The sequence below is a fragment of the Enhydra lutris genome, unplaced genomic scaffold, assembly GCF_002288905.1.
Source record: "Enhydra lutris kenyoni isolate GAN:26980312 unplaced genomic scaffold, ASM228890v2 scaffoldscaffold9, whole genome shotgun sequence".
Taxonomy (NCBI): Eukaryota; Metazoa; Chordata; class Mammalia; order Carnivora; family Mustelidae; genus Enhydra; species Enhydra lutris.
In genome coordinates this window covers 1,174,852-1,187,047 of record NW_019154093.1, presented here as the reverse complement: position 1 = coordinate 1,187,047, position 12,196 = coordinate 1,174,852, and the positions used below count along the sequence as shown (strand labels likewise).

The following is a 12,196-nucleotide window of genomic DNA, read 5'->3' as shown; positions in this document are numbered from 1 at the left end:
CTTGTCTCCAGGTTCTCGTGTTGCCAACTCCCTTGTTAGAGTTCAACAGAATTACCTACTGGGTGCTGCGGTCCCAGGTGGGTTTCTCCATTCCGTCATCAAGATAAAGGCACCAACTAAAAATGGCGACCTCTAAACCGTCCGAGGGCGTCAATTACCGGTATTGCTAGTGATATATATGACAAGCGGAGACGGAAAGAAACAAGGGCAAGGCTCGTAACACCTGGGTAGAAAGCGAACGGCTCGCCCACGCTGCCAGTCAACCCCAAGCAAGATAAAACACAACGGCCGGAGCTGAGCAACAGCCTGCAGCCCGACCACGTGTCAGAAGCCAGTCTGCGCCTGCGCAAGCCAGGCGCGCGCCCGCCGGCCGGAAGAGCCGCGCGTTTCCGGGTTGGAGGCGGGGAGCGGTGCCGGAAGTACTCGGGGAGGGCCGAGCAGTCGGACCGGCTGCTGAGACGAACGCTTCACTGGGGCAGTCTCCGCATATCATGGGGAGATAGACGCTGCTGCCTGTGAGTCTTGGGCCCTGGCAGTTGAGGAAGAAGAGCGGGAGGAGGGAGTCAGGACCCAGACCCACAGTGGGTCAGTGTTTGAAGAACTAGGTTGTGGAGGAGACCGGGTTGTGCGAGGAATCAGGCTGTTGGGACGGGACTGAGGGGAACGGGGCTCGGAGAAGACGCGGCTGTGGGGACCCGGGCTGTAGACGGGACTTAGGGAACGGGGACGGATGTGAGTTCTCCGGCACCTGAGGGAAAAGCGGTGTGAGAGGGACAGGATTGTGAAGACCCGTGCTCCTAAGAGGAGAGGGTCGGAGAGGAAAGGGGCGCGAAGACACGGGCTTCCGAAAGGTAAAAGCGGAGCTGTGAGGACTTGGGCTCCTAAGAGACAGAAGCGGGACAGTGAAGATCCAGGCTCCTAAGGAGTCAGAAACAGGGTAGCGAAGACTTAGGTTCCTGAGGGGCAGGAGCACTCAGAGAACACTTGGGTTTGGAAGGAACAGCAGCGGGCAATGAAGACGGGCTTCTGTGGGGACGGGATCAGGGCTTGGAGACTCCGAAGTACCTGAGGGAACAGGGCTGTGAGGACCCGAGCTAGCCGAAGCGGAGAGTGTAAGGGGCCATGGCTGCGAGATCACACTCCAAGGGAAAGGGAGAGAGTTTGGAAAAGATCTAGTGATCTATTTTTTTTTTTTTTCCTCACACACTCTGAGTCCAGAATGGTAAAGGATGTATTCCGGGGAAGAAGACCCTTCCTTCGCGCTGCCTGCTTGGCTTTGGGCAGGCTTTGCTTGTGTCAGATACTTTATCTAGGAAAGCCCCATGCAAGCATCTTCGTTTTCTGCTTCATTCTTTCGAAGCTCTGATGTGAAGTCGAAGCCGTTTGAACCCAGTTATATACTTGATAAGTGCTTTAAATACCATTCCATTTAACCTTATTGAGCACAGATCTCTGCATCTCAAATCAAAGAATGTTGGAGATAGGAGGACAGGATGGCCCAGAAAGATAATCTTTTTTAAACTCCTGTTTTATATGCAGAGAGGCTAAGGTCCAAAGAGGGTATAGGATCACAGTGAGGTAATGATTGATTAGATCATAATTTTGATAGAGTACCCTGCTGTGTCTAGCAAATAGGAGATACTGGGCAAATAGCCTCGAAAACATGCTTCTAGAATCTTTGCTTTAACCTCAAACTCAAGAAGGAATTTTTTTTCCAAATTTAGTACTTTATTTTGAGGCTTTTTACTGTATTGACATCAATACAGTGAATGACACTTAACCAGGTAGGGAACCTTTAAACCAAGCCCCGTCTCCCCCCACCCCCCAAATTTAGGAAGCAGTTTAGAAAGTTGCAGATAAATAAGTTGTATCCTGTATTTTTATTATAGGCATTTACTGGAGATGGCTGCTTTTATTTTCTATTTTTTTAAGATTTCTTATTTGAGAGAGACAGCGAGTACAAGCAGGGGAAGCAGCACAGGGAGCAGGAGAAACAGACTGCCCGCTGAGCAGGGAGCCTGACTTCAGCTCCATCCCAGGACCCTGGGATCATGACCTGAGCCAAAGGTTGGCGCTTTAACCAACTGAGTCCTCCTCCCCCCACACACCCCCCCCCGCACCCCAGATGGCTGCTTTTCAAAAAGAATGTCAAAGATACTTGGACGAGTCACTTCCTTTCAATAATATCTTTTCCTGAAAACTACTCAGACTAATCAGGCACTATCATAAGCACTTTCAAATATTAAATCATTTAATTATCACTTACAGCCCCATAAGTTAGATATTGTTACTTCCGTTGTATAGATAATAGAATTGGTTCAGAGATTAAGTACCTTGCCTGAAAACATGGTACTAAACCCATGTTATGTGTTTGACTAACTTTGTTCTACTTTTCTAAGTGAATTCTTCTCCATGTATCAGTTTACACATCAACAAAATAGAAATAACACACAAAACATCATTGAATGAAAGCACCCCCCTCTCTCTTAAGACTTCTCTTTATGTGAAGTACTATAACTTGTTAGGATACTTATATAGTATAGTATTTGAGGAGAACTAAATTTTGGTGGTTTTTTATTTTTTTTTAAGATTTTATTTATTTATTTGACAGAGACACAGCAAGAGAGGGAACACAAGCAGGGGGAGGGGGAGAGGGAGAAGCAGGCCTCCCGCCGGGCATAGAGCCCAGTGTGGGGCTCGATACCAGGACGCTGGGGTCATGACCAGAGCCCAAGGCAGAGGCTTAATGACTGAGCCGCACAGGCGCCCCATTTTTTTCTGTGTTTTAAATAAGAATAGATATTTAAGATAGGAAAATGGGACCTGAATCGAACTCTTCCTCACAATGGACTAGGATATATTTAATTTTAAATTTAGGAGGCCAAGAAAGACCAACTTGAAGAACAAGGACCTAAATTGTATTAACTTTAAATTAATTTTAACCTAAACTAAATCAGGGAAATTGGGCCAACTAGTTGAAACTATTATTTTTTCCCAAAGAGTCAGCTTATACTGTTTGAAAGTGCCTCTACTGTTTGCAAGTGATCAAAACTTACACCAAATTATGAAATAAAGCATGCCCATGCCACCATTTCAAAGTACCTGATGGTTTAATTAATGATAACTTAGTTCTGAGTTAATATCCTCATCTACATTTGCAAAATGTATTTATTTCACTCATTTGTGGCTCTAGCATTGAGTTATAATAGTATTTCAAAGTACCTGATCAGAAAATCATTATGTTAGAGCAGATACGAACATAGAACATATTACTTTTGATCTGCAGTTTTCATGGAAAGCCCCCAAATACTTTGGAGACAATATACCAGCAGTGGTTAGAGTCTGTACTGTGAAACAGGTGTGCTCGATGCAGAAGACAAACTGAAATCAGTACATATGGACTTAATCTAAAATCTTACACTAATTCTTAGCGCTGAAAAGGACTTTAAAATCTGTCTGATCCTATTCTTAATTACAGATGTAGAAACTCTGGTTAAAGGGAGCTCATATAACTCAGTGGCAGAAATAGGATGATACCCAACCCTCCTGACTTGGATCTTCCCTGTGCCATAGTACCCCTCCTGTGGACTATTTACCATTACCCTGCTGTGTCACTTCTTTTTTCAGTCACTTTTTTGTTTTTATTTTTATTTTTTTATTTTTATTTATTTATTTGACAGACAGAGATCACAAGCTGGCAGAGAGGCAGGCAGAGAGAGAGGAGGAAGCAGGCTCCCTGCCGAGCAGAGAGCCTGATGAGGGGCTTGATCCCAGGATCCTGGGATCATGACCTGAGCTGAAGGCAGAGGCTTTAACCCACTGAGCCACCCAGGCGCTCCCACTTTTTTTATTTGTTAATGTCTGTAGTCATAAAAATGGCTATAGGATGGCACCACCACATACTACAATGGGAAAACCTTTTAGTTTTATTTTTTATTTTTTAAAACATTTTGTTTATTTGACAGAGAGAGAGAGGGAACACAAGCAGGGGGAGTGGGAAAGGGAGAAGCAGGCTTTCTGCGGAGCAGGGAGCCCAATGTGGGCCTCGATCCCAGGACCCCGGGATCATGACCTGACCTGAAGGCAGACGCCTGACGACTGAGACACCCAGGTGCCCAGCCTTTTAGTTTTAATACAGTGGTTTTTGTAACTAAGATTTAGAAGAGGAGGGCATATATATTATATAATTTTAGCAAACATTTATTTGTACTTTCCATGTACCAGGCACTCTTCTGAGTGCTTTAGATTCATAAACTCAGTGTATTGTCACAACAGTCCCATGAGATACACTATATGATTAACTCAATTTTTCAGGTGAGGAAATTGAGGCATAAAGAGATTAGATAACTTGCTCGGGGACTTAAACTATTAAAAAGTGGCAGAGTTGGTGCTTGAACTCAGACACTGCCACCAAGTCCATGCCTTCAACCACTGCATTGTACTGCCTTTCTGTTAAGTCAGAACCACTTAAAAAGCACCAAACTAGGCAAAAAAACTAGTGGGGAAAAAAATCCCATGTTTCTATTGTTCTCAGGTCTTCTATGTAGGATGCAATTAATGATTCTGTTTTTTTAGGCTGGGAAATATGAGTTCATTTAGATACATGTAGAAGCCAGTGAGAAGAGAAACAGGTACAAAACCCAGTCATTAGGTGAAATCATGTACCATAGTGATAGAGCAGTTATGTCATTAGTCTGGCAGTCCCCTTCACTCCAGTATTTTGTTTAAATAATTCCTAAACATTTCAGAAATGAAAGGGTTTTAGAGACAATCTGGTCTTTTACTCCCCTATTCTCTTCACTTAAAAAAAAAAGAAAAATCTTGGGGCACCTGGATGGCTCAGTGGGTTAAGCCTCTGCCTTCGGCTCAGGTCATGATCCCAGGATTGGGATAGAGGCCCGCATCAGGCTCTCTGCTCAGTAGGGAGCCTGCTTCCTCCTCTCTCTCTCTCTGCCTACCTCTCTGCCTACTTGTGATCTCTCTCTGTCAAATAAATAAATAAAATCTTAAAAAAAAAAAAAAATCTTGGTGGGTGGATCTGTGGGGTGCTTGGCTGGCTCATTTGGAAGAGCATGCAACTCTTGATCTCAGGTTTTTAAGTTCAAGCCCCCAACATTGGGTGTAGAGTATACTTAGAAAATATATATATTTTTTAAAGATTTTATTTATTTATTTGACAGAGAGAAACACAGCAAGAGAGGTAACACAAGCAGGGAGAGTGAGAGAGGGAGAAGCAGGTTTCCTGCCAAGCAGGGAGCCCGACGTGGGGGCTCGATCTCAGGACCCTGGGATCATGACCTGAGCCGAAGGCAGAGGCATAACGATGGAGCCACCCAGGTCCGCAGAAAGAAAATCTTTAGGAAAAAAAAAAATCTGTTAATGAAACAGATGTCTGAAAAACACCATGGTCTTATAACTACTGCAAGGTATCCCCCCATCTCCTACCCTCTGAAAATCGGATACTCTTAGTACAGTAATAGGGTTGCAACTGGATTTCTGTTTGAGGTTCAAGCTGTTAAAAGGAAAAGCAGTTAGGAGCTGTTATCCTAAACCTATCAACTGGAGCTTAAATGTAACTGGTAAGGGGGAGGGAGGATAGGCTTGGTATTTAATTGAACTCCCAGCCATACAATCTTGTTTTGATAAAATTACTAAATAACTTTTACTGTAGATCACTGGGGCATGGACTTTCTGGACTTATTTTGTAACTCCTGGCATGTGATTTCTACATAGTAGGTGCTAATAAGGGTTTACTCTTATCATTGTTCTCCCAAACTGTCCCACAGAGAATGCCTGTTTTGACACAGCAGTGCTTTCTATTTCCTGGCATTCCAAGTAAGTGAAAATTAGAAATTTGAGGAGCCCAAAGACAACCAAGGTATATTATGTAATGGAATTCAGGTTATTTACAATCACTTCATTCCACTGTGCTTGGTCAGCATCATCCACAATTGGACTTGATGAAAGTTGTCAGTAAACAAATAATTTGATTGTAGAGGCATTGACCATTTCAGAATGGTTGTGATGTTTTGTTTTTTAATTTACATACCAAGAAATCCACCCTTTTGGGAGTACAGTTCTGTGAGTTGTGACAAATAAATATTGTCGTATAAGCACCATAACACTGCTACCTCACAGTTCCACCACCCCCAGAGTTTCCTTCATGCTGTTCCTTCGTCGTCCAGCCCTAGCACTCTAAGCCACTGGCAGCCACTAATCTGTTTTCTCCATCCATGTAGACTTGCCTTTTCCAGAGTGTCATATAAATGGAATCATACAGTAAGTAGCCTTTTGAGTCTTGCCTCTCACTTAACATACGCACTCGAGATTACCCATGTTATTGCATGGATCAGTAATTGTTCCTTCCTACTGCTGAGTAGTATTCTATTGTATGGATATATATTCTTAGTTTATCCACTCACCAGTTGAAGGAAATCTGGATTGTTTCCAGTTTTTGGCAGTTAATAGTGTTGCTATAACATTCATGTACCAATTTTTGTGTGAACATGTTTTCATTTCTTTAGGGTAAATAACTAGGGGTGGGATTGCCGGATCATATGATAAGTATATATTTAGCTTTTAAGAAACTGCCAAACTGGGGTGCCTGGCTGGCTCAGTCAGTTAAGTGGCTGCCTTCAACTCAGGTCATGATCCTGGGGTCTTTGGATCGAGTCCTGAGTCAGACTCGCTGCTAAGCAGGGAGTCGGCTTCTACCTCCGCTCCTCTACCCAACTTGTGCGCTATCACTCACTCTCTCTCAAATAAATAAGATCTCTAAAAAAAATAAAATAAAAACCCTGCTAAACTGTTTTCCAAAGAGATTGCACCATTTTACACATTCACACGGAAATGTATGACAGTTTCAGTTGCTCAACATCCTTTCCAGCACTGGTTGATTTTTTAAAAAATTTTAATTATTCTAATATATGAGTAATTTAGTAATTTAGTAATAAATTTAGTAATACTCATTTAGTAATAAATGAGTGTTTAGTACTCATTTCCCTAATTGCATTTCCCAGATGACTAATGATACTGAGTATCTTTTCATGTGTTTATTTGCCATCTGTTTATCTTAGGTGAAAGATCTGTTTAGATTTTTTGCCCATTTTTTAAATTGGTCTTTTCTCATTATTGTTGAATTTTGAGAGTTCTTTATATATCCTGGATACAAGTTGTTTGTCAGATATGTGATTTGTAAATATTTTCTTAGTCTATGACTAAGAGAGCAGGAGTTTACATTTTGATTAAATCCACTTTTTTCTGGTAGAAAATGTACATTTTATTTTATTTTCTCTTTAAGATTTTATTTATTTGACAGAGAGAGACCACAAGAGAGGGAGCACAAGCAGGGGGAGTGGGAGAGGGAGAAGCAGGCTTCCCGCTGAGCAGGGAACCTCATGGGGGGTTTGATCCCAGGACCCTAGGATCATGACCTGAGCCAAAGGCAGATGAGCTACCCAAGCGAACACTTAATCAGTTTCTTCCTTTTGTGGATTGTGCTTTTGGTGTTATATCTAAGATTCCTGCCCTGACCCAAAGTTATGAAGATTTTTTTCCCTACGCTTTCTTGTAAAAGTTTTATGGATTTACATTTTTTAAAAAATTTTCTTTATTTGACAGAGAGATAGCAAGAGAAGGAACACAAGCAGTGGGGAGTGGGAGAGAGAGAAACAGGCTCCCCTGTGAGCAGGAGCCCAATGTCGGGCTCCATCCCAGGGCTCTGGGATCATGACCCGAGCTGAAGGCAGACGCTCAATGACTGAGCCACCCAGGCACCCCTCTTCCTTGTTTTTTAAAAACATCTTTATTGAGATGCTATTCACATATCATACAATTCACCATTATCAGATGTACAGTTCAGTGGCTTTTTTTGTACACTCATGCTTGTGCAGCCATCACCATAATCTAATTTCAATTATTATTTTTTAATAGACTTTTTTTTTTTTTAAGATTTTATGTATTTATTTGACAGACAGAGATCTCAAGTAGGCAGAAAGGTAGGCAGAGAGAGAGGAGGAAGCAGGCTCCCTGCCGAGCAGTGAGCCCCATGCAGGGCTAGATCCCAGGACCCTGGGATCATGACCTGAGCTGAAGGCAGAGGCATTAACCCACTGAGCCACCCAGGCGCCCCTAATTTCGATTATTTTTATCCCCCCCTAAAATGAATCCTCTACCATTAGCACTCAGTCCCTATCCTTTTCCCCCACTCTTCAGCCCTGGCAACCACTAATCTACTTTCTGTCTCTATAGATTGGTCTATTCTGGACATTTCATATAAATGGAATCATACATGTGGTCTTTTCAACTATATTCTTTCATTTATTTTTTTTTAAAGATTTTGTTTATTTATTTGAGAGAGAGAATGAGAGAGAGAGTATGAGAAGAAGGAGTGTCAGAGGGAGAAACAGACTCCCTGCCAAGCAGGGAGCCCGATGCAGGACTCTATCCTGGGACTCCAGAATCATGACCTGAGCTGAAGGCAGTCGCTTAACCAACTTAGCCACCCAGGAGCCCTATTTTTAATTTTTTTTTTTAAGATTTTATTCATTTATCTGACAGAGAGATCACAAGTAGGCAGAGAGGCAGGCAGAGGGTGGGGGGAAGCAGGCTCCCTGCTGAGCAGAGAGCCCGATGCGGGGCTCGGTCCCAGGACCCTGAGATCATGACCTGAGCTGAAGGCAGAGGCTTTAACCCACTGAGCCACCCAGGCGCCCCCTATTTTTAAATTTTTTAAAAAGTTTTATTTATTTAAGTAATCTCTACACCCAGCACACAGCTTGAACTTATGACCCGCAGATCAAGAGTCACATGCTCTTACAACTGAGCCAGCCAGGCATCTTTTATTCAGCTTAATATTTTCATGAGTCTTCTTTTCCAATGTATTTCATTTTTTGGTTATGCCCTAATTTATTTAACCATATCACTTTTTTAAAAAACTATTTTATTTATTTATTTGACAGAGACCCAGTGAGAGAAGGAACACAAACGGGGGGTGGGGGAGGGGAAGCAGGCTTCCTGCTGAGCAGGGAGCTCCATGTGGGCCTCAAAACCAGGACCCTAGGATCATGGCCTGAGCTGAGGGGAGATGCCCAAGGACTGAGCCACTCAGGCACCCTCACTTTTTTTTTTTTTTAAGCTTTTATTCATTTATTTGACAGAGACGCAGCGAGAGAGGGAACACAAGCAAGAGGAGTGGGAGAGGGAGAAATAGGCTTCCTGATGAGCGTGGAGCCCAATGTGGGACTTGATCCCAGGACACTGGGACCATGACCTGAGCCAAAGGCAGATGCTCAACAGGCTGAGCTACCCAGGCGCCCCTAACTATATCACTTTTGATGGACATTTAGGTTGATAATCCTCATATGTATAGTTTTGTATTTACATAGATGTCCAACTATAAATTGCTAAAGATTTAACTATGGGATCAAAACAACATATGCTTCTCTTTTTTCTTTCTTTCTTTCTATCTTTCTTTTTAAGATTTTATTTGTCAGAGAGAGAGAGAAAGAGAGAGATCACAAGTAGGCCAAGAGGCAGGCAGAAGCAGAGGGAGAAACAGGTTCCCTGCCGAGCAAGGAGCCCGATGTGGGACTTGATCCCACGATGGTGGGATCATGACCTGAGCCGAAGGCAGCCACTTAACCAACTGAGCCACCCAGGCATCCCTCTTTTTTCTTTCTTTTTCTTTATTTTTTTAGAGAGAGCATAGGCGCGAGTGGTGGGGGAGGGGCAGAGGAAGAATGAAAGAGAGATTCTTTTTTTTTTTTTTTTTTTTTTAAAGTTTTTTTTTTTTTTTTTGAGAGACAGAGATCACAGGTAGGCAGCGAGGCAGGCAGAGAGAGAGAGAGAGGAGGAAGCGGGTTCCCCGCTGAGCAGAGAGCCCGATGTGGGGCCCGATCCCAGGACCTTGGGATCATGACCTGAGCCGAAGGCAGAGGCTTTAACCCACTGAGCCACCCAGGCGCCCCGAGAGAGAGATTCTTAAACATGCTCTATGGGACATGGGACTTGATCTCATGTCTCTGAGATCATGACCTGAGCCAAAATCAAGAGCTGGATGCTCAACCGACTGAGCCACTGAGGTGCCCCAGTACATGCTTTTCTGATTTTGGTAGATACTGCCAAGTAGCCCTTTGTAGAGCCCTAACTAATGTATATCCTCCACCCCACCCTCAAATCCAACAATGTGTGAAATGACTGTTTCTCTATAAAACTTTCAAATGGGCGCCTGGGTGGCTCAGTGGGTTAAGCCTCTGCCTTCAGTTCAGATCATGATCTCAGGATCCTGGGATCAAGCCAGGCATTGGGCTCTCTGCTCAGTGGGGAGCCTGTTTCCCCTCTTCCCCGCCCTCCCAGCCCCCTGCTGCCTCTCCGCCTACTTGTGATCTCTGTCAAATAAGTAAATAAAATCTTTAAAAAATAAAAATAAAAAATAAAACTTTGAAACAGTACGTATAAAACTTTTTCATTATTGCCAAAGGAGTAATAAATAGTTTCAATTTGCATTTTTATTATGAATGAAAATAAGGATCATTTCATTACTTTTTTTTGTTAAGGTTTTATTTATTTATTTGACAGACAGAGATCACAAGTAGGCAGAGAGGCAGGCAGAGAGAGGAGGAAGCAGGCTCCCCGATGAGCAGAGAGCCCGATGCGGGGCTCAATCCCAGGACCCTGGGATTATGACCTGAGCCGAAGGCAGAGGCTCTAACCCACTGAGCCACCCAGGTGCCCCATCATTACTTTTTTTTTAAGGATCATTTCATTACTTTAAGAGCTATTTGAATTTCTTGTACTATCATTTTTTTGTTGTTTTTGCAATTTTTCTTTTGGGTTGTTGGGTGTGTATTTATGTGTAGGTATTTTTTATATGTAAAAGAAATTAGTTTTTTTGTCCTTGATACATATTGCATATATTTTTGCTAGGTTGTCTTTTGTCCTTTAACTTTATTATGTTTTTTGTCATGCAGACATTTTCATTTTTATTTAAAAATTTATTTCTTTTCAGATATTTTTATTTGTATGTGATTGAACATGTCAGTCTTTTATGGCTCCTGAGCTTTGTGTCATCTTTAGAAGGGCTTCTCTTTTCTTTTCTTTTAAAATTTATTTATTTATCTGAGAGAGAGAAAGAGACCAAGCAAGCGTGAGTAGGGCGGGGCGGGGGGGCAGAGGGAGAGGGAGAAAGAGAAACCCAAGCAGACTCTGCTTGGAACCTGATGTGAGATTTGATCCTACAACCCGGAACTCACGACCTGAACCAAAATCAAGAGTCAGATGCTTAACTGACTGAGCCATCCAGGTGCCGCAAAAGTGTTTTTCACTCATGGCTGAGAATAATTTTTTTTTTTAATTTTTAAAAATTGAGCTAATTTTAGATTTATGTGTAGTTACAAGAAATAATGCTTTGCTCAGTTTTCCCCAATGGTACATTTTGCAAAACTGTTGTCTGTTATGATAATCAGGATATTCACATTGATGTAATCTATCAGTCTTTTTTTTTTTTTTTTAAAGATTTTTTATTTATTTGACAGACAGATCACAAGCAGGCAGAGAGGCAGGCAGAGAGAGAGAGAGAGGAGGAGGCAGGCTTCCTGCTGAGCAGAGAGCCTGATGTGAGGCTCGATCCCAGGACCCCGGGACCATGACCTGAGCCAAAGGCAGAGGCTTTAACCACTGAGCCACCCAGGCGCCCCTAATCTATCAGTCTTACTCAGAATTACCCAGTTTTACGTGTGTCCATTTACTTGTGTTCAGTTATGGATGTATGTGGATTAAGTCCTATACAACTTAGTCAGTTTTATAGGTTCTTTTATCCATCATCACAGTCAAGACAGTGAAGGATTCCATCACAAAAGTCCCTCATTTTGCCCTTTTATAACCACATCTGCTTCCCTGCCACCTTGTCCCTGACAACCTCACTAATCTGTCCTCTATTCCTATAATTTTATCATTTCAAAGATGTTCTATAAATGTACTCTTTAAAAAAAAAAAAAAAAAGGATTTTATTTATTTGAGAGAGAGAGTGAGTAAGAGAGAGAACACAGGAGGGGGGGTGGGGAGAGGTGACACAGTGCTTGATTCCAGGATGCTGAGATCATGACCTGAGCTGAAGGCTTAACTGACTTAACCGACTAAGCCACCCAGGAGCCCCAGACGTACTCTTTTTATAATCTTTTGTTCAGCATAATTCTCC

At 42.6% G+C, this 12,196-nt stretch overlaps 1 protein-coding gene across 1 annotated transcript in view; it reads left to right on the top strand.

The window, feature by feature from the left end:
* The first annotated feature begins 405 nt into the window (after positions 1-405).
* Positions 406-12,196, top strand: part of LOC111143297 (TATA-box binding protein associated factor 12) — a 37,090-nt gene continuing 25,299 nt past the window's right edge. The window contains exon 1 of the mRNA XM_022496945.1: positions 406-515. The gene's annotated coding sequence lies outside the window, so the exon portion shown is untranslated. The remainder of the gene's footprint in view (positions 516-12,196) is intronic.